Below are 22,613 nucleotides of genomic sequence, written 5' to 3' on the forward strand. Positions count from 1 at the left end.
CTCGAGGGTGACAGACTGGGCCCTGCGACAATAGATCCTGAAGGTCTGGTAATACCCAAGGGTCGGATATTGACATCTTCCTCATCCATGAGAACCAAGGTCTCTTCGGCCAGAACGGGGCAATTAGGATGACCAGCGCCCCGTCCTCCCGAATCTTCCTCAGCACTGCTGGAATCAGAATAAGAGGAGGGAAGGCATAGACAAGATGGTGACCCCAAGATATCAGGAAAGCGTCCACCGCTACTGGGTTCCCCAGAGGAGATAGGGAGCAAAAGGAGGCTACTTTTTTGTTTAGATGGCTCGCAAAGAGATCTATTTTGGGAACACCCCATCTTTCTGTGATCTGGGTGAATATTGACCGATTTAGTTCCCATTCCCCCTGTTTTAGGCTGGACCGGCTGAGGAAGTCTGCTTTGTAATTGTCTACTCCCTTTATGTGTAGGCTTGTTAGGGATAAGAGATTGCTCTCGGCTATTTGCAGGATTGAGTCGGTCACTTCCATTAGATTTTTGGAACGGGTACCCCCCTGGTGATTTAGGTAAGATACTACCACCCGGTTGTCCGACATTACTCTTACATGGTGAGAGTGAAGGACCCCCAAGAATTCTTGAAGGCCAAATTTTACTGCAAGGAGTTCCTTCATGTTGGAGGATTTGTTTACCAGAGATGGAGACCAAATGCCCTGGGCTACTAGGTCGCCCAGATGGGCCCCCCACCCTGAAGGGCTTGCGTCTGTAGTCAGGACTTTCGAGACCTGAATTACCCATGGGACTCCCTGGGAAAGATTTTCCTGCGATTTCCACCATGTTAGAGAGTGATTGGTGCGAGGAGATAGAGTCAACTGCCCGTCTAAATGCCCTCCTAGATGGATTTGCTCCGATAATATCTGCCATTGAAGGACTCTCGAATGTAATTGGGCCCACTGGACCGCTGGAATACAAGAGGTCATGGAGCCTAAGAGGGACATGGCCTGACGGAGTGTTATGGAGGGGAGAGATTGGGTTCTTGATACTAAACTTTTTAGTTTTTGTATCTTGTTCTCTGGGAGCCGACACTCCATCTTTTTGGAGTCTAGAGTGAGACCTAGGTACTCCTGGACCTGAGAAGGCATTAGTCTGGACTTCCCTACGTTTATTAGCCAGCCCAATTTCTTTAAAGAATGCATCACTATTGCCAGTTGATCCTCGCAATGTTGCGGGGAGGAGCCTATCACCAAGAAATCGTCCAGATATGGAACGATTAGGGTATTTTCTTCCCTGAGGTGAGCCATTACCTCTGCTATCAGCTTTGTGAAAACCCTCGGGGCTATGGCAAGGCCAAATGGTAGAGCTGAAAATTGGAAGTGATTTAGGACTCCCCTGATGTGAACTGCCATCCTGAGGAACCTCTGGTGATCCTTGTGTATTGGGACGTGATAATATGCGTCCTTTAGGTCCAGGACCACCATGAAGCATTGGGGAAACAACATTTTGATAGATGATTTTATCGTTTCCATCTTGAATGCTTGAACGTCCAAGTAATCGTTTAGTTTTTTTAGATTTATAATGGTCCTGAAGGAACCGTCTGGTTTCTTCCTCAGGAATAGAGGGGAATAGTACCCTTGCCCTCTTTCTTGTGGGGGAACCTCCAGGAGTACTCCCTTTTTTACTAGCCTGATGACCTCGTTTTCCAGTGCCAGCTGTTCTTCTGCCGAAGATCTTATAGATGTCATCGTAAAAGAGGGACGGGGCCATTTTTTGAATGTCAGCCTCAGACCTGATTCTATGATGTTTAGAATCCATTGACTGGAGGTAATCTTTTTCCAGGCTGGGAGAAAGAGAGATAATCTCCCTCCCACCTGGGGCGAACCTTCATTGAGAAGGCTTCTTGGTATCGCTGGGGTTTTTGTTAAAGATGAACCCCTTGTTCTTGTTCCTCTTATCCTCCCACTTTCCCTGGCCTCTCCCAGGGTTCTTACGGAAAAACCTCTTGTTTCGAAAGGGCTTCCTGTAAGAGGGGAGACCTAGAGAGGGAAAGGACTTTTTCTTGTCCCCTGCTTTTTCCAAGATATCATCTAATGTGGAACCGAACAAAAACTCCCCTTCGCAGGGGATAGTACACAATTTTGTTTTTGTTTGTAGATCGCCAGGCCAATTCTTAAGCCAGAGGGCACGCCTGGCCGCATTAGCAAATACTGCCGACCTGGCAGCTAATCTTATAGAGTCTGCCGAGGCGTCAGCCAGAAAAGCCGCCGCTCCTCTTATTACAGGTAATGTCTTCAGCATCAAGTCTCGGGAAGTTTTCCCCTTTAATTGACCCTCTAGTTGATTCAACCAGATCATTAGGGAGCGAGATGTGCATGCTGCTGCCACTGCCGGTTTCAGGCCTCCTCCCGCTGACTCCCAAGAGCCCTTGAGGAAGGCATCCGCCTTCTTGTCCATAGGGTCTTTTAGGACCCCCATGTCCTCAAACGGGAGAGCGAATTTCTTTGATGCTTTCGCTATTGCTACATCTAATTTGGGGGCTTTTTCCCAAAAGGAGCAGGATTCATCCTCAAAGGGGTATTTCCTTTTGGGAGTTAGGAGAGTCTTTTTCATGGGTTTTTTCCATTCCTTTTTGATTAGCGCTGCAATTGTTTCATTAAGCGGAAAAGCTCTCCTCTTTTTTTGTTCTAAGCCCCCAAACATAATGTCTTGTGCTGATTTTTTAGGGTGGGAGTCTACTAACCCCATAGTACTCCTCACTGCCTTTATGAGGCCATCAGTGTCCTCTAATGGGAAACAATTGTGACCTCCTGAGGAAGAAGTGGATGACGAAGACGCGGAGGAGGAGTCGGAGGATTCCGAACTCGCACTATCGCTGTCAGATTTAGAGACTGGGGACGGGGACCTGTGTCTGGTCCTTCTCCGTTTTCTTCCCCTTTTAAGGGCCTTCCCTAAAAGAGACAAATAATAATCTTACTGTCTCTAACTTTCACGAAGATCAACTTACCACCTCCAGGACCCATAAATACCGGTTGGGAATTCTCAGCCTCTGGCTTTTTCCCCGACGCCGTGCTGGACTCCTTGCTGTGTTGAGACCTTTGGCGTTCTTTGCTGGTGTCCTGGTAACCTTTCTGCTGCCGCCTTTTTTGCTGCTGCGGCGATGCTATAGGTGGAGGTGATTCAGGCAAGGGAGATGCCGGGTCGCTCATACTGCTGCTGCTGGTCTGCGCAAAACAACACTTGCTACGCTGGCGCTGACACGACTGCTCCTGAGGCTCCTGCCAATATACTGCAGAGCCACTGGGGGGAAGTAAATCCTCCCATTTAAACTTTCCCGCTGCTCCTCTTTTTTTTTTTTTTTTTTTCTACTTCCCGGCGCCTGCGCAGTAGCGCCCGGCCGGCACGAGGAGCGCTGAAACGCTGGCGCCTGCGCAGACGCTCCTGCGTCTTGTAGAACGCCTAAGCGTCATGTCGGGATCTATGGAGCGTCCAGCTACAGCGAGGAGCGCCGACGCCTGCGCAATCGCTTCCGCGGCGCCCCGGCGTCTCGCGAGACCAGCGCAGTTCCGGGCATGCGCCGACTTTCCAAGATGGCGCCCGGAGTACAGATATGGCGCTGCTGACCGGCACCCCCGGTCCTATGCAGACCCTTATTGCGCGGCTCTGCAAGCCCGATGGCGTTGCAGTGTGCAGGCTGACGCGAGCTAGGGGAGGGCCACACCGCACCTCCCGCAACCACAGAGGGACCCCCCTGGATGTTGCCGCTGCTGCATCTTACCTGAGGAGGTGACCGCGAACTCCTTGTCACCTCCTCCACGCACCCTTGAGGCCCACTAGCCCCCAGCGGTGGTGCCTCGGGTCACCACCCCAGCCGAGGCAGAGGGACCCCAGCTGCCTGAATCGGACTGGTTGGCCCCGGAATTCCAACGCTGACTGGTAAGTCCGTAGGTCTCCCATCAAGGACAGGAAACCAACTGATGCAGGAGAGTGGTACCGCCTTTTTATCCGTAGGTTTCCTGTCCTTGGTGGGCGGATCCCCTCTCTCCGTGGTGCCGTCATGGGCGATCAGAGAAAATAATGTAACGCACTCCATGGTGCAACAAGGACTGCTCCAACTGCACAGAGCTCACATGTATAATACTGCCCCCTGTGTACAAGAATACAACTACTATAATACTGCCCCCAGTGTACAAGAATATAACTAGTATAATACTGCCCCTATGTACAAGAATATAACTACTATAATACTGCTCCTATGTACAAGAATATAACTACTATAATACTGCCCCTATGTACAAGAATATAACTACTATAATACTGCCCCCTATGTACAAGAATATAACTACTATAATACTGCTCCTATGTACAAGAATATAACTACAATAATACTGCTCCTATGTACAAGAATATAACTACTATAATACTGCTCCTATGTACAAGAATATAACTACTATAATACTGCTCCTATGTACAAGAATATAACTACTATAATACTGCTCCTATGTACAAGAATATAACTACTATAATACTGCTCCTATGTACAAGAATATAACTACTATAATACTGCTCCTATGTACAAGAATATAACTACAATAATACTGCTCCTATGTACAAGAATATAACTACTATAATACTGCTCCTATGTACAAGAATATAACTACTATAATACTGCTCCTATGTACAAGAATATAACTACTATAATACTGCCCCCTATGTACAAGAATATAACTACTATAATACTGCTCCTATGTACAAGAATATAACTACTATAATACTGCTCCTATGTACAAGAATATAACTACTATAATACTGCCCCCTGTGTACAAGAATACAACTACTATAATACTGCTCCTATGTACAAGAATATAACTACTATACTACCGCCCCCAGTGTACAAGAATACAACTACTATAATACTGCCCCCAGTGTACAAGAATACAACTACTATAATACTGCCCCCAGTGTACAAGAATACAACTACTATAATACTGCCCCTGTGTACAGGAATATAACTACTATAATACTGCCCCCTATGTACAAGAATATAACTACTATAATACTGCCCCTGTGTACAGGAATATAACTACTATAATACTGCCCCCTGTGTACAAGAATACAACTACTATAATACTGCCCCCAGTGTACAAGAATACAACTACTATAATACTGCCCCATGTACAAGACTATAACTAGTATAATACTGCCCCTGTGTACAGGAATATAACTACTATAATACTGACCCTGTGTACAAGAATATAACTACTATAATACTGCTCCTATGTACAAGAATATAACTACTATAATACTGCTCCTATGTACAAGAATATAACTACTATAATACTGCTCCTATGTACAAGAATATAACTACTATAATACTGCTCCTATGTACAAGAATATAACTACTATAATACTGCCCCTATGTACAAGAATATAACTACTATAATACTGCCCCTATGTACAAGAATATAACTACTATAATACTGCCCCCTATGTACGAGAATATAACTACTATAATACTGCCTGTATGTACAAGAATATAACTACTATAATACTGCTCCTATGTACAAGAATATAACTACTATAATACTGCCCCCTATGTACAAGAATATAACTACTATAATACTGCCTGTATGTATGTATGTATGTATGTATGTATGTATGTATGTATGTATGTATGTATGTATGTATGTATGTATGTATACAGTGCAAAGAAAGATTACGGCCAGTTGGATGGATAATTAATCTCCTAAATTAAAAGATTATTATACAATCTGTTAGCCTGCAGGAAAGTGTTAAGAAAACTGAAAGGCGTTTTCTGGTCATAATATATTAGTGACCTGAAGAATAGGTCATCATTATCGGATCGGGCACCAGGTGTCGGGCCCCTTAAAGTGTAATATTGATGTGCATCAATATAGTAAGAGTGCATGACCCCTTTTATTGTAATCTACTATATAATTGTCTAAGGGTCACTTCCGTCTTTCTGTCACGGATATTCATTGGTCGCAGCCTCTGTCTGTCATGGAATTCAAGTCGCTGATTGGTCGTGGCAATGGTCCGTGGGCATTTTGCCACAACCAATCAGCGACGGGCACAGTCCGGAAGAAAATGGCCGCTCCATACTCCCCGGAGTCAGTGCCTGTCGCCCGCATACTCCCCTCCAGTCACCGCTCACACAGGGTTAATGCCGGCGGTAACGGACCACATTATGCCGCGGGTAACTCACTCCATTACCACCGCTATTAACCCTGTGTGTCCCCAACTTTTTACTATTGACGCTGCCTATGCGGCATGAATAGAAAAACAAAGTAATGTTAAAAATAATAAAAAGAAAAAAACCTGCTATTCTCACCCTTCGTAGTCCGCCGAGCTGGCCGCCATCTTCCATTCCCAGTGATGCATTGCGAAATTACCCAGAAGACTTAGCGGTCTCGCGAGACCACTAAGTCATCTGGGTTTTTTCGCAATGCATCCTGGGAACGGAAGATGGCGGCAGTCGAGGCGCATATCGCAAGAGCTTCGGTGGATCCCGCCGGGTGAGTATATAAGTATTTTTTATTTTAATTATTATTTTTTTTTTTTTTGTAACAGGGATATGGTGCCCACACTGCTGTATACTACGTGGGCTGTGTTATATACTCTGTGGGCTGTGCTATATACTACGTGGCTGGGCAATATACTACGTGGCTGGGCAATATACTACGTGGTTGGGCAATATACTACGTGGCTGGGCAATATACTACGTGGCTGGGCAATATACTACGTGGCTGGGCAATATACTACGTGGCTGGGCAATATACAGTGGGGCAAAAAAGTATTTAGTCAGTCAGCAATAATGCAAGTTCCACCACTTAAAAAGATGAGAGGCGTCTGTAATTTACATCATAGGTAGACCTCAACTATGGGAGACAAACTGAGAAAAAAAAATCCAGAAAATCACATTGTCTGTTTTTTTATCATTTTTTTGCATATTATGGTGGAAAATAAGTATTTGGTCAGAAACAAACAATCAAGATTTCTGGCTCTCACAGACCTGTAACTTCTTCTTTAAGAGTCTCCTCTTTCCTCCACTCATTACCTGTAGTAATGACACCTGTTTAAACTTGTTATCAGTATAAAAAGACACCTGTGCACACCCTCAAACAGTCTGACTCCAAACTCCACTATGGTGAAGACCAAAGAGCTGTCAAAGGACACCAGAAACAAAATTGTAGCCCTGCACCAGGCTGGGAAGACTGAATCTGCAATAGCCAACCAGCTTGGAGTGAAGAAATCAACAGTGGGAGCAATAATTAGAAAATGGAAGACATACAAGACCACTGATAATCTCCCTCGATCTGGGGCTCCACGCAAAATCCCACCCCGTGGGGTCAGAATGATCACAAGAACAGTGAGCAAAAATCCCAGAACCACGCGGGGTGACCTAGTGAATGAACTGCAGAGAGCTGGGACCAATGTAACAAGGCCTACCATAAGTAACACACTACGCCACCATGGACTCAGATCCTGCAGTGCCAGACGTGTCCCACTGCTTAAGCCAGTACATGTCCGGGCCCGTCTGAAGTTTGCTAGAGAGCATTTGGATGATCCAGAGGAGTTTTGGGAGAATGTCCTATGGTCTGATGAAACCAAACTGGAACTGTTTGGTAGAAACACAACTTGTCGTGTTTGGAGGAAAAAGAATACTGAGCTGCATCCATCAAACACCATACCTACTGTAAAGCATGGTGGTGGAAACATCATGCTTTGGGGCTGTTTCTCTGCAAAGGGGCCAGGACGACTGATCGGGGTATATGAAAGAATGAATGGGGCCATGTATCGTGAGATTTTGAGTGCAAACCTCCTTCCATCAGCAAGGGCATTGAAGATGAAACGTGGCTGGGTCTTTCAACATGACAATGATCCAAAGCACACCGCAAGGGCAACGAAGGAGTGGCTTCGTAAGAAGCATTTCAAGGTCCTGGAGTGGCCTAGCCAGTCTCCAGATCTCAACCCTATAGAAAACCTTTGGAGGGAGTTGAAAGTCCGTGTTGCCAAGCGAAAAGCCAAAAACATCACTGCTCTAGAGGAGATCTGCATGGAGGAATGGGCCAACATACCAACAACAGTGTGTGGCAACCTTGTGAAGTCTTACAGAAAACGTTTGACCTCTGTCATTGCCAACAAAGGATATATTACAAAGTATTGAGATGAAATTTTTTTCTGACCAAATACTTATTTTCCACCATAATATGCAAATAAAATGTTAAAAAAAAAGACAATGTGATTTTCTGGATTTTTTTTTCTCAGTTTGTCTCCCATAGTTGAGGTCTACCTATGATATAAATTACAGACGCCTCTCATCTTTTTAAGTGGTGGAACTTGCACTATTGCTGACTGAATAAATACTTTTTTGCCCCACTGTACTACGTGGGCTGGGCAATATACTACGTGGGCTGGGCAATATACTACGTGGGCTGGGCAATATACTACGTGGGCTGGGCAATATACTACGTGGGCTGGGCAATATACTACGTGGGCTGGGCAATATACTACGTGGGCTGGGCAATATACTACGTGGGCTGGGCAATATACTACGTGGGCTGGGCAATATACTACGTGGGCTGGGCAATATACTACGTGGGCTGGGCAATATACTACGCGGCTGGGCAATATACTACGTGGGCTGGGCAATATACTACGCGGCTGGGCAATATACTACGTGGCTGGGCAATATACTATGTGACTGGACAATATACTACGTGGACATGCATATTCTAGAATACCCGATGCGTTAGAATCGGGCCACCATCTAGTCTACTATAAAATTGTCTAAGGGTTACTTCCGTCTTTCTGTCTGTCTGTCTGTCACGGATACTCATTGGTCGCGGCCTCTGTCTGTCATTGAAATCCAAGTCGCTGATTGGTAGTGGCATAACGCCCATGACCAATCAGCAACGGGTGCAGTCCGGCGGCAACATGGTCGCTCCATACTCCCCTCCAGTCAGCGCTCACACAGGGTTAATGCCAGCACTAATGGACCGCGTTATGCCGCGGTGTAACGCACTCCATTAACGCCGCTATTAACCCTGTGTGACCAACTTTTTTACTATTGATGATGCCGATGCAGCATCAATAGTAAAAAGATCTAATGTTAAAAAGAATTTAAAAAATTAAAAAAATCATCATATACTCACCTTCCGGCGCCTTTCCTGCTCCTCGCGATGCTCCGGTGACCGGTCCATGCATTGCGATCTCGCGAGATGATGACGTAGCGGTCTCGCGAGACCGCTACGTCATCATCTCACGAGACTGGAGCGCGCGAGGAGCGTCGGTAAACGCTTCCTGGATCCACGGAAGGTGAGTATATAACTATTTTTTTATTTTAATTATTTTTTTAACAGGGATATGATGGCCACATTGCTATATACTACGTGGGCTGTGCAATATACTACGTGGCTGGGCAATATACTACGTGACTGGGCAATATACTACGTGGCTGGGCAATATACTACGTGGCTGGGCAATATACTACGTGACTGGGCAATATACTACGTGACTGGGCAATATACTACGTGGCTGGGCAATATACTAAGTGGCTGGGCAATATACTACGCGGCTGGGCAATATACTACGTGGCTGGGCAATATACTACGTGACTGGGCAATATACTACGTGGCTGGGCAATATACTACGTGGCTGGGCAATATACTACGTGGCTGGGCAATATACTACGTGGCTGGGCAATATACTACGTGGCTGGGCAATATACTACGTGGCTGGGCAATATACTACGTGGCTGGGCAATATACTGCGGGGCTGGGCAATATACTACGCGGCTGGGCAATATACTACGCGGCTGGGCAATATACTACGCGGCTGGGCAATATACTACGCGGCTGGGCAATATACTACGTGACTGGGCAATATACTACATGGCTAGGCAATATACTACGTGACTGGGCAATATACTACGTGGATTATTACTGGATACATTTATATCACACAATTATTAGAAGTATCAGATCGATTTGTCGTCTCAGTCTTAGATGTGGCATCAGATTCAGTAGATCCCAGTGACTCCCATTCAGCACACAGGACTCCTGCAGTGGAATGGATACATGTTGTATATTGGAAAGTTACAAGTTTTTGTTACACTGTGTCGGTGAGTAGATCTAGGTTGCACTCAGTGGCTGCTGCTTGATTGACAGCTGCGGCTCCATTGCCTTCCATTACAGGGCTCCTCCTCACCACAGATTACGGCTACATTTGGCGCACAAACCTATCACCATGGGTGGCAACCCTGCTATTAACCCTCTAGAGACAACATGTGTGCAGATGATTACAAGGCGTGCGCCCCATTCCTGGCAGAGGGCGCCAATTGTAGATTATTTATACCCTGTGTAATACACTGCAGGCAGCATCCATCACCTAAGGGCGAATAGCTTATATGGAGGGGGGGCACGGTTCAGTGTAATTATGGTGCAATCCGCCATATTGGCACCCGCAGGCCCCATTTCTCCAGTATGGGCAACACCCTTGGATTCTGAGCATTGCCATCAGTGGGAGTTGCTGCTGTTAAAAACCCCATTGATTGCAAACTTATTAACATTTGTACCCAAAATTGGGACAAGTTAAGCTCCACTCCATATGCGCCCAAAGAAAAATCCAAGAGAGACCCTGTTTTTTTTTTTTAGAATGAACCCCAACTTTTACCAATGGCTGATATAGAGGGGGCCCATTAGAATGATCATGTATTATCTTCCCCTCTATTAAGTCCTTAAGTTCTAATAGAACTTCTATTAAAGACCTGGACACTTTTGTATCAGAGATTGACATCTGCCTTAATTTTCAATATCCTTGGCAGGCAAGAGATCGAAGGATGTGGTCAGGATACACGGGCTCCCCATTTACCCAACAGGCTGACACAGTGAAGGGAGGGCCCCTGTGCGAGAACAACATAGGGGCCCTCTGCAGCCCAATATCTCATCACCATGCACAACTCCACTTGGTTTAGAGGTGGTAGTGACCCCCTTAACTCTAGGACCCCTATGTGACCACACAAGATGAACCAATGAGATGCCCCCCCTGGGCTACCATACATGTCCTTGTCTATACCCCAATAAGCAGCTCACTAATATAATCTAACGTATAACTAATATCTTCATGACACTCCAACAACAGCTAATACTGCAACAATGTAACAAGTAATGAGCGTGTTTACTTCCTGCGCACCTGTCACCAGGTATTATTGTCAATCTCCCCATCCCACAGGTGAGGTTTCACCACTTTTGACACCTGGATGCAGAACAGAAGCCATAAGGCAATCTATTGCATCAGCTTCCCATTACTGACGAGGTTCCCCAGGGTTCACCCTCATCTGCACGGGTCGGGGGAGGTGAAGGATCTGGATATGCAGACGGCCACGTTTACACGGCGACATGTTTGCTGTATCCTGTAATTACGACCACATAAGTCACAAGCTACAAATTATGTCCTTATCGTGACTGCAGCTTATTTTAGAAGTCAGCAGAAGCCCGTCCAGTGCTATAAAGGTGCATGTAGGAGTCCAGCTAGAAGATTGGCAGGATACTGGCCCACCGGTCACGTCAGTGGTCCTGGCCGCCAGACCAGAACCCTCCGGTCGGTATCCCAGGAGCCTCTTCTGATTAGTAGGTCCAGAGTGACGTCCTACTAATCGGAAGGAGCGACGGGATGCAGGTAGATAGGACAACTTGCAGGGCTCCTGTCAGGTGGCCATTAATGATTAGCGTGTATGTCTTGGGTGGGGTGTGCATACTTTTGCATCCCTTTCGTTACATCTCCAATGGAGGAGGAGGAAGAAGAAAAAAGGTGGGGGGAAAAAAAGGAAGAGGGGAAAAAAAAAAGGTAGGGGGGAGAAAAAAGGAAGTGGGAAAAAAGGAAAAGGAAATAAAGGAAGGCGGAAAAAAGGAAGGGGGGAAGGAAGGGGGAAAAAAAGGAAGGGGGAAAAAAAGGAAGGGGGAAAAAAAAGGAAGGGGGAAAAAAAAGGAAGGGGGAAAAAAGGAAGGGGAGAAAAAAAAGGAAGGGGGAAAAAAAGGAAGGGGAAAAAAAAGGAAGGGGGGAAAGGAAGGGGGGGGGGAAAAAGGAAGGGGGATGAAAGGAAGGGGGAAAAAAGGAAGGGGGGGGGGAGAAGAAAGGCAGAAAGAAGAAGGAAAAAGGAAGGAAAAAATAAAAAGCAGAGTGTATTGGCGGCAGGTTCCGACTACACGCAGGGTTTTGCAGCCTGTAACACATAGCTCTATATAAGAGCTGCGCACTCAAAACGGTAGAATATTTTTAATCAAAACTATTTGCAAAATGGTTTCCTCTTTTATGTTCTGTGCTTTGAAGCAATACGGTGTCAAAGATGTACAACCCACTTACCATTATTTGTATTCCCTATTGGTAGTGGCCCATATAAGAAGTACTCATGAGCAGGACACATTGGCCATCCGTCTGCAGCTATGGAGGCCGCACTCTCTTATCTGGCCCTCAGCTTCATTATCAAGGAGAAACATGCAGAAGCCCAGGGCCATGTTCTATAATCCAGCAGGGACACACATGAACACCACATCCTATTGATCTAGACACAGACAGGGCTTCTTCCCATATGGATCTGCACAGCATGAAACATCTCATTCAGAAATCTGTATCTGTGCAGCGGTGAAGTTACGTGCTGAAAAATTAAAGGGCAACTCCAGAGACTATTGATATTAACAGCACAGCTGCGGTTTTCATCCACTGATGAAATGGTAAAAAGATATTGAAATAAAGTGTGCTGCTGGTGAGTGACCAGCCAAAACAGGAGCTATAGCTGGGACAGAGTCCCTGGTGTCTGAATGGAGATTGCACGGGTCAGCCAGGAAAGCTGCGCAGTCTGTGTGTTGGAGCTGCAGAGTGACGTGGGGAAGCTGCAGCCGGTTCAGTTTTTACGGAGGTGAACCCTTTTTTTTTTTTTTTTGTGGTGATACCTTTGTGCCCAGGGGGGACTGTTTTATGGTTTTGAATCCCTTGAAAATATAAAAAAAAAAAACAACTAAACTGCACGTTTGGACCAAACTGCATTCCCTGTATGAACGCTACCCAGTGCCTAGCTGACAGCATGAATCCCCAACCTGTAGCTTGAGAGTCACATGTGGCTCGCAGGCCCGTGATGTCTGGCTCGCGGCTGTCTGCCAGTTTGGTGCCTTAGCCCCAGGTGTAGCAAACAGCTATTAAGAGCAGATCTCTAGATGGTGACCTGTGTGTAGCCTGCACAGAAGAGCAGATCTGAATGGGGTAAGGTCGGAGACCCTGGAGCTCGGCATACTGCCTTGGTGTGAGCTCAGTGGAAAAGCTTTGGTTGTCATTATACCGGTAATAGGGGGCTCTGTGAGTGGGGCAGGAGCTGGATGTGACTGTTATTCTGCCTGCAATTCATATAATGTACAGCAGGGGGAGACGATGAGCACAGAAAAAAAGCTCCTCCCACTGTAAATAGACATGGGAATCATGGGAAGAGTATTCAGAGTGTAAAAAAAAAAAAAGTTTTGCATAATTTAGAAAAAAAAAAGTTAACTAATTAGTTTAGGAATATCTGCTGTGTCACTGATGTCAATATCAACTCCAAGGGGAACGGCCCTTTAAATTCTCCACCAGTGCCAATTGTTATTGAAACTTGTAGTTTTGCATTACCGTGACATTTCGCCTTCTCTGTGGGGCTTCGGCATTAGGTGGGTTACTGGGATACCGGCCTGGGTTGTGGTATTTGCTGGGAAGGAGGCACAAGGTTAGACACAGGGTTCATTAACATTCTGGGGGCAGAGTGCCGATAGATGCCCGGCGGGGAGGTGGGGGCAGACGGCGTTCACCCTACATTTCCCCATACTGAATCCTGTGTAATGGAGCGAGAAGGAAACAAATACTCTCTTATTACTTGTAGTTTCATGCTGCATTAGTCGCCCGCTGCCCGGGCACCTCGGCCCACTGGATAATACACAGATTACACCAATCTGTGTCTCAAAAATAAAGGAGACGGGTCTGGAACGCTCGGCCGGAGGAGCCTGGGAACAGGAGACTCAATGACACCGGCTGGGAAACAATCCTGCGCCACAGGGAAAAGGAGGAGAAGACTTAAGAAACTTCAGATGTCAGTATAAAGAGATGGTGTCAGGAGAAGAATGGGTCCGGGAGGCGTCCACATGGGAAAATGGCCAGAGAATCCCCATCATACTCACTCGCCAGGCTCAGACACGAGATGGATACTAACTAATAGATATTTTAGTCTTCAGGTTACACAAGTGATACATTGTTGCAAACTCTCATTTTCATGTTCATCATAGAAGGGATAATCCGAAGACGAATCCAACCGTGGATGGGTCACTTCAGGGAAAGGAAACATTGCATGGTGCCCACCGACCTCAGCCGATAAGTCAAAGGGTGGCAAGATCAGCAAGGGCGCATGAGAAGGAGTAGGAGCAAGTGCAAAATGGGTTAAAAGGCTCCTTACATGACAGGTTCCATTAACAAGACTGGTATCTTCTTAGTGGCAGAAGGGCATTTTGGGCACCAGTGCCAAAGAGTGACTTCCACCCTCCACTCTGTATAGCCATGCCCAAGATACTGGCAGAAAGGGGCCATTGTGCAAGAACATTGGGCCCTTTACGGTCCAATAGCTTATCAAAAATTCACACTAGTTTTGGATTTGGAAATGGGACCCTCTTCCCTCTAGGGCCCCTGGAAGCACCAATGATATGTCCGCCAATAATGTAGCACTTGTGAAAAATGTCACATCCCGAGAGTCCGACTGCAGATGTATGAGCTGCCTTTATGGCACGTATGCTCGCGGGTTGTGCCCACCCTAGTTCCTGCCTTTATGGTATGCATGCTGCTGGATTGTGCCCACTGTCGTCGGACACAGAGGAAGAGGCCCATGTACAAGAACCATATATGGGCCCTTTGCAGTCCAATGACTGATAATGTACAATTCCAGCTGCTTTGGAGGTGAAAGTGCCCCCCTTACCTCTTCAGCCTCCATGCAGACGTACAGGTTGCACTGATGATATGTCGGCCCCTCGTTGTGCCCATCCCAATTCCGGACTCTGTATTATGCATACTTTTGGGTTTTACCATCCTGATTCCTGCCTCTATGACACTTTCTTGGTCTGTGCCCCACATGATTCCTGTCTCTATGGCACGCTCTTGTTCTGTGCCCATCCCGATTCCTGTCTCTATGGCACGCTCTTGTTCTGTGCCCAGCCCGATTCCTGTCTCTATGGCACGCTCTTGTTCTGTGCCCAGCCCGATTCCTGTCTCTATGGCACGCTCTTGTTCTATGCCCATCCCGATTCCTGTCTCTATGGCACGCTCTTGTTCTATGCCCATCCCGATTCCTGTCTCTATGGCACGCTCTTGGTCTGTGCCCATCCCGATTCCTGCCTCTATGGCACGCTCTAGGGTCTGTGCCCATCCCAATTCCTGTCTCTATGGCACGCTCTTGGTCTGTGCCCATCCGATTCCTGTCTCTATGGCACGCTCTTGGTCTGTGCCCATCCTGATTCCTGCCTCTATGGCACGCTCTTGGTCTGTGCCCATCCTGATTCCTGCCTCTATGGCACGCTCTTGGTCTGTGCCCATCCTGATTCCTGCCTCTATGGCACGCTCTTGGTCTGTGCCCATCCTGATTCCTGTCTCTATGGCACGCTCTTGGTCTGTGCCCATCCTGATTCCTGTCTCTATGGCACGCTCTTGGTCTGTGCCCATCCTGATTCCTGCCTCTGTGGCACGCTCTTGGTCTGTGCCCATCCTGATTCCTGTCTCTATGGCACGCTCTTGGTCTGTGCCCATCCTGATTCCTGTCTCTATGGCACGCTCTTGGGTCTGTGCCCATCCCGATTCCTGTCTCTATGGAACGCTCTTGGTCTGTGCCCATCCTGATTCCTCTCTTCATGGCGGCACGCTCTTGGGTCTGTGCCCATCCTGATTCCTCTCTTTATGGCACGCTCTTGGTCTGTGCCCATCCCGATTCCTGTCACTATGGCACGCTCTTGGTCTGTGCCCACCCTGATTCCTGTCTCTATGGCACGCCCTTGGTCTGTGCCCATCCCGATTCCTGCCTCTATGGCACGCTCTTGGTCTGTGCCCATCCTGATTCCTGCCTCTATGGCACGCTCTTGGTCTGTGCCCACCCTGATTCCTCTCTTCATGGCACGCTCTTGTTCTGTGCCCACCCTGATTCCTCTCTTCATGGCATGCGTTCTCTTAGGTTGTAACTGTGCTGGTTCCTGCCTCCAGATCTTATACCTCGGCCATTGGGGAATGTTTTTTCCGTCTTGTCTACACTTTTCTGATCACACCCATAATGACACCAGACCCCGTGGTCACGCTACTGCCTCATGAAGGGGCTCTGCCATACCAAGTTATTGTATTTTATGAAGAATGTCACATTTTAGTGTTGGGTGGAGATGAAAGGAATAATGGAAGTTTACACAATGGCAGACAAGACAGAACCCTGCAGCAAAGATATTGTCACACGGTTATATAAAGACAAGTGCACAGCGAAAACAGGAAAATGGGAAATCTGAGCAAACCATTAACTGGAAACCATATCCGCAACTCATTCTCTGGATCGGCGAGGGTCCGAGCGCTCAGCCCCAAAACCAGTATACCCCATTGCTGGTCATGTACAATCCGATATAGTCGTCGACTAACTCCAATCATGCCGCCACAGTTAGAGACCAAATTCTATTCTCTTGCAGAATATGGAAATGTTGACAATAGCGAGGAATTTATATAAGAAACTGAACATTCCGCTCATTCCAAGTTCTACGCTTTCTCCATTTATTACTGTGGTTTAAACCGAATCCTTATTTTTCACGGTCATCAAAATCATGAGAAAAGCCCACTGTTGTCACATGAGTCTCGCTGGAGGTTTCCAAGACAGCGCAGATTTGTGCATATTGCTATATGGGGGGGTCATATAAATACATTTGTTTGCCCATGATTGTATCCATTTTTATAGACCGTTACATGAACCTTGAGCAACTTGTTGAGTAACTAAAGTTTTTGCTATGATTTACCCTCTACTCTACACAAAGGAGGGATTAAAAAAAAAAAAAAAATCATAAAATAATCCCTGTACACTGGCATATAATTCCAGGAATATCTCCAGGGTGAGTGACAGTTTTGTAACTTTTTGCACAACCTTTTATGTATGGAATGGAACAAATAGTGGTTTTCAGTCCATGTATATAGGTACACGCACACGTCGTCTTTTCCAAGGGGCCAAAATCGGACGTTCTTCACATGGAAGACGCTCTTTTTCTCTGTCATATTGTAAAACTCTAGTGTCTTCCTTTTAGAGTTTTATGGTTGATTCCAAAGTCCTTTTTTTTAGACTTTTTTGGTGGGATCTTTGAGCATTTTCCATTGTTTTGGGACATCTTTTCTATTGGCGGTTTACACACTTTTTTTTTTTAAATTAGTGCAACAATGAAGAAATTATTAGTGGTTTTTGAAGCAAAAACTGTCAAAAAATACACCGGGTCGTCTGCGGAGCAGAAAACGCCTGCAGAACTGTTCGGTCACTTCTTTTAACTGCCTGGCGTCTTTCGAAAACGTGAGACGGTTAAAAGACACTCAAGGTTCTGAACGCGGGAACAGCAAATGATCGTTACATAGAAACTAATGTGATCAATCTTTTCAGAGTTTTCTCAGCACTTTTCCAGGCGAGTCTCCAAACCTGCCTGAAAAAAAAAAAGCACTTGTGTGAACAAGAGGCACACAGTGCAGACAGGCAGGTTGCAGACGTAGCAGAGCCGATTGTGTCATTTATTTAGGGTCCCTTGCCCCCCAAGTTATGATGAAATAATAGAAACCTTAATCTGCCGGTCTGTATAATAAAACCACATTTATAATATATTATAATAAAACCACATAAGATTTCGCAGAAATGTAGCAGAGCTGACACTGTGACTGCCTCCTCTGACTACACAGTAGTATCCCTAATCTGCAGTCCCATGTAAATAGCATAGCGCATGCAGATACCATCTATATTCACAGCAGCTTATCAGTACTTATTATTTTTTCTAACTCCAGAATTAAGATAGGATAGGAGTAACCCTACACTGCAGTCCCATGTAAGGTAACACACTGAGATATCAGCTAGAGTTGTAAAAGAGATGACTGTCATTTAGTATCATTTGTGGTCACATCCCAAATTATATAATAATAATAATAATAACCAGAGAATAGTAGTAACCCGCAGGCCTATGTAAAATATCACACTTCAGATATCAGTTAGAGTTGCAAAAAGAGATGATTTGGGAATTTGTTATAATTTATTTGGGGCCACATAACCCCGAGTGTATAATAGCATCCAGAGTATGTAATAATAGTGACCTGCAGTCCTATGTAAAATAACATCCCATGGAAATTTCACCTACAGTGCTAGCAAAAAGCTGACTGCCATATTTAGGGCTGCGTGCCAAGTTGAAATATAATAGTAAAAATAACCCTAATCTGCAGTCCTATGTAACTAGCACACTGAAACATCACCTAGAGTTGCAGCAGAGAAGACTTTGTCATTTATTTATTGAGCAACCTCAGTGACAATCTCATGCAGCCCCATGTAAAATAGTGTATAATGACATCACCTGGGTTCGATTAAAATGTCAATGTGTTATTTTCCATGGGACTGCAAGTTAGGGTTTTATTATTACAAAATCTGAACTCAAGGGGTGTAACCTCAAATAGATAAATGACAAAGTCAGCTCTGCTACATCAGTTTATCATCATAACAATAGCCTGGCCCTAGGGGCTATCTGTGTGATGGCTCCTGCTGCTGCTGCTGCTGCACCTCCTCCCTGCAATGTATAACTTTACCATACAAGGGGCTTTTTAAAAGTAGGAGCCAGAATGAGCTTCACACACTGCCTGATAGCAGGAAAGTTTGAGAGTCAGGCCACCTACATGTGCAGCTGTACACACTGCAGGACCGAAGGGAGGAATCCAAATTATTAACTCCACTGCTACCATGAGGGCAAAAAGAGGAGGTGAGGAAGGAGTTAACTTAAAGCCACAGCACTGATACATTTGATTTAACAGAATAGGTTTGTTCCCCTAATGTGAGAATATGCAAAGATAAATATTTACAGAAATGTAACATTGTTGTTAGTGTAAATAATTGATATAAATACAACATAATGAACACCTGTACAAAGGGGGAGGGCTGATTGCAAGCTCTGTGGTCCATGTGCACCTGTAGCAAACCCCTGAGATGCATTACTAGACTCTAGGTTATGTGAATGGCATCAGCAGGATGGAAGCTGCTGCAGAAACTCTTGAAAGTTACAGTTTTGCCACAGTCGCGTAAGTTAAAATATGCTCCAAATTAGAGAAATAGCAATTGATTATACTTGCAGTCCTATGTAAAAACTTAAGAGCTCAATGAATGGTAATGGCAAACCCAGCTCTGCTGCATCTAGTAAAGTGACTCACTACTTCTCTATACAGTCAGATCCGCGTTTAATAGAGGACTTACCGCAGACTGAATGGAGCAATTAATCCCACTTTAGGAGTAGTAGTAGTAGTAGGAGTAGTCCTTCAGCCCAGTGCAGGAGCCCGGCTGGTGGGGAAAGTTGTATCCAGGCTTCAGTGCAGGATCTGCTTGTAGGATCCCGGGGTGTGCGGGGTCTTCTGCTCAGGGCGGCGGCAGATCACATGTTGTCTGTGACCCCGCAAGTGCCACTACAGCTATTGTACGAGGGTCCGCAGCGCTCACATATACCGTGTCTGTCTCATCCGACACAACCAGTGAGTGTCTCCGGCTCCTGCACCGCAGCCTGCTCGTCTTCTCCAGCTGTAACCATCAGCAAGAGGAGGGGAGAGGAGGAGTGGGCAGAGCTCAGCCTCACACATGTCACACAGCTCCGACTGCCCCTCACACCACAGACCCCACAATCTACAAGCCTAAAATATAGGTGAGGCCCATAAACCCCTCCAGCCATATACAGCATAGAGATAAATCTAAGCATAAAGTCACTATAGATTACTGATCCTGTATTATACTCCAGAGCTGCACTCACTATTCTGCTGGTGCAGTCACTGTGTACATATATTACATTACTGATCCTGAGTTACATCCTGTATTATACTCCAGAGCTGCACTCATTATTCTGCTGGTGCAGTCACTGTGTACATACATTACATTACTGATCCTGAGTTACCTCCTGTATTATACTCCAGAGCTGCACTCACTATTCTGCTGGTGCAGTCACTGTGTACATACATTACATTACTGATCCTGAGTTACATCCTGTATTATACTCCAGAGCTGCAATCACTATTCTGCTGGTGCAGTCACTGTGTACATACATTACATTACTGATCCTGAGTTACATCCTGTATTATACTCCAGAGCTGCACTCATTATTCTGCTGGTGCAGTCACTGTGTACATACATTACGTTACTGATCCTGAGTTACATCCTGCATTATACCTCAGAGCTGCACTCACTATTCTGCTGGTGGAGTCACTGTGTACATACATTACTGATCCTGAGTTACATCCTGTATTATACCCCAGAGCTGCACTCACTATTCTGCTGGTGCAGTCACTGTGTACATACATCACATTACTGATCCTGAGTTACATCCTGTATTATACTCCAGAGCTGCACTCACTATTCTGCTGGTGCAGTCACTGTGTACATACATTACATTACTGATCCTGAGTTACATCCTGTATTATACTCCAGAGCTGCACTCACTATTCTGCTGGTGCAGTCACTGTGTACATACATCACATTACTGATCCTGAGTTACATCCTGTATTATACTCCAGAGCTGCACTCACTATTCTGCTGGTGCAGTCACTGTGTACATACATCACATTACTGATCCTGAGTTACATCCTGTATTATACTCCAGAGCTGCACTCACTATTCTGCTGGTGCAGTCACTGTGTACATACATTACATTACTGGTCCTGAGTTACATCCTGTATTATACTCCAGAGCTGCACTCACTATTCTGCTGGTGCAGTCACTGTGTACATACATTACATTACTGATCCTGAGTTACATCCTGTATTATACTCCAGAGCTGCACTCACTATTCTGCTGGTGCAGTCACTGTGTACATATATTACATTACTGATCCTGAGTTACATCCTGTATTATACTCCAGAGCTGCACTCACTATTCTGCTGGTGCAGTCACTGTGTACATACATTACATTACTGATCCTGAGTTACATCCTGTATTATACTCCAGAGCTGCACTCACTATTCTGCTGGTGCAGTCACTGTGTACATACATCACATTACTGATCCTGAGTTACATCCTGTATTATACTCCAGAGCTGCACTCACTATTCTGCTGGTGCAGTCACTGTGTACATACATTACATTACTGATCCTGAGTTACATCCTGTATTATACTCCAGAGCTGCACTCACTATTCTGCTGGTGCAGTCACTGTGTACATACATTACATTACTGATCCTGAGTTACATCCTGTATTATACTCCAGAGCTGCACTCACTATTCTGCTGGTGCAGTCACTGTGTACATACATTACATTACTGATCCTGAGTTACATCCTGTATTATACTCCAGAGCTGCACTCACTATTCTGCTGGTGCAGTCACTGTGTACATACATCACATTACTGATCCTGAGTTACATCCTGTATTATACTCCAGAGCTGCACTCACTATTCTGCTGGTGCAGTCACTGTGTACATACATTACATTACTGATCCTGAGTTACATCCTGTATTATACTCCAGAGCTGCACTCACTATTCTGCTGGTGCAGTCACTGTGTACATACATCACATTACTGATCCTGAGTTACATCCTGTATTATACTCCAGAGCTGCACTCACTATTCTGCTGGTGCAGTCACTGTGTACATACATTACATTACTGGTCCTGAGTTACATCCTGTATTATACTCCAGAGCTGCACTCACTATTCTGCTGGTGCAGTCACTGTGTACATACATTACATTACTGATCCTGAGTTACATCCTGTATTATACTCCAGAGCTGCACTCACTATTCTGCTGGTGCAGTCACTGTGTACATACATTACATTACTGGTCCTGAGTTACATCCTGTATTATACTCCAGAGCTGCACTCACTATTCTGCTGGTGCAGTCACTGTGTACATACATCACATTACTGATCCTGAGTTACATCCTGTATTATACTCCAGAGCTGCACTCACTATTCTGCTGGTGCAATCACTGTGTACGTCCCATGTGGATTTACCCTCAGAGAGCCTGTGGTGGCAGATAGGTCCAACCTCCACCATCAGTGTTACAAACCCTTAGCAATGTGAACAGGGTCAATTTTCAACCCCTTATCTAAAATAAGAATGTTTCCATTTCCTTGCGATGTCATTTACAGGGGGCACCAAGGGGCTTTTGCACACAGGAGGATTCAGACATTTTGCAGCACATTACCTTTTGTGGGGGGGAACTGTTGTAATGACATCCACAGGATTTCCTCCCAGGATGGGATCCAGGCCCCCATTGTTAGTGCCTGCGGCAGGTAAACATGTATGTGAATGTGGCCCTGCAGAGTATTGTACGGCTGCCCACAAAACGCAGCCAGGAAACAGTAGGGGGCGCAACCTCTAGCTCCAGCGTTTTTAATGGGATGAGTGA

The 22,613-nt window shown here is 45.7% G+C and overlaps 1 protein-coding gene across 1 annotated transcript in view; it reads right to left on the bottom strand.

Annotated features, from left to right (window-relative positions):
• The window catches only part of TSPAN18 (tetraspanin 18), a 98,243-nt gene extending 78,432 nt beyond the window's left edge, over window positions 1–19,811 (bottom strand). Inside the window, exon 1 of the mRNA XM_069739754.1 lies at window positions 19,483–19,811. The gene's annotated coding sequence lies outside the window, so the exon portion shown is untranslated. The remainder of the gene's footprint in view (window positions 1–19,482) is intronic.
• Window positions 19,812–22,613: the final 2,802 nt, after the last annotated feature.

The sequence above is a fragment of the Ranitomeya imitator genome, chromosome 9 (genome assembly GCF_032444005.1).
Source record: "Ranitomeya imitator isolate aRanImi1 chromosome 9, aRanImi1.pri, whole genome shotgun sequence".
In the NCBI taxonomy this organism is placed as follows: domain Eukaryota; kingdom Metazoa; phylum Chordata; class Amphibia; order Anura; family Dendrobatidae; genus Ranitomeya; species Ranitomeya imitator.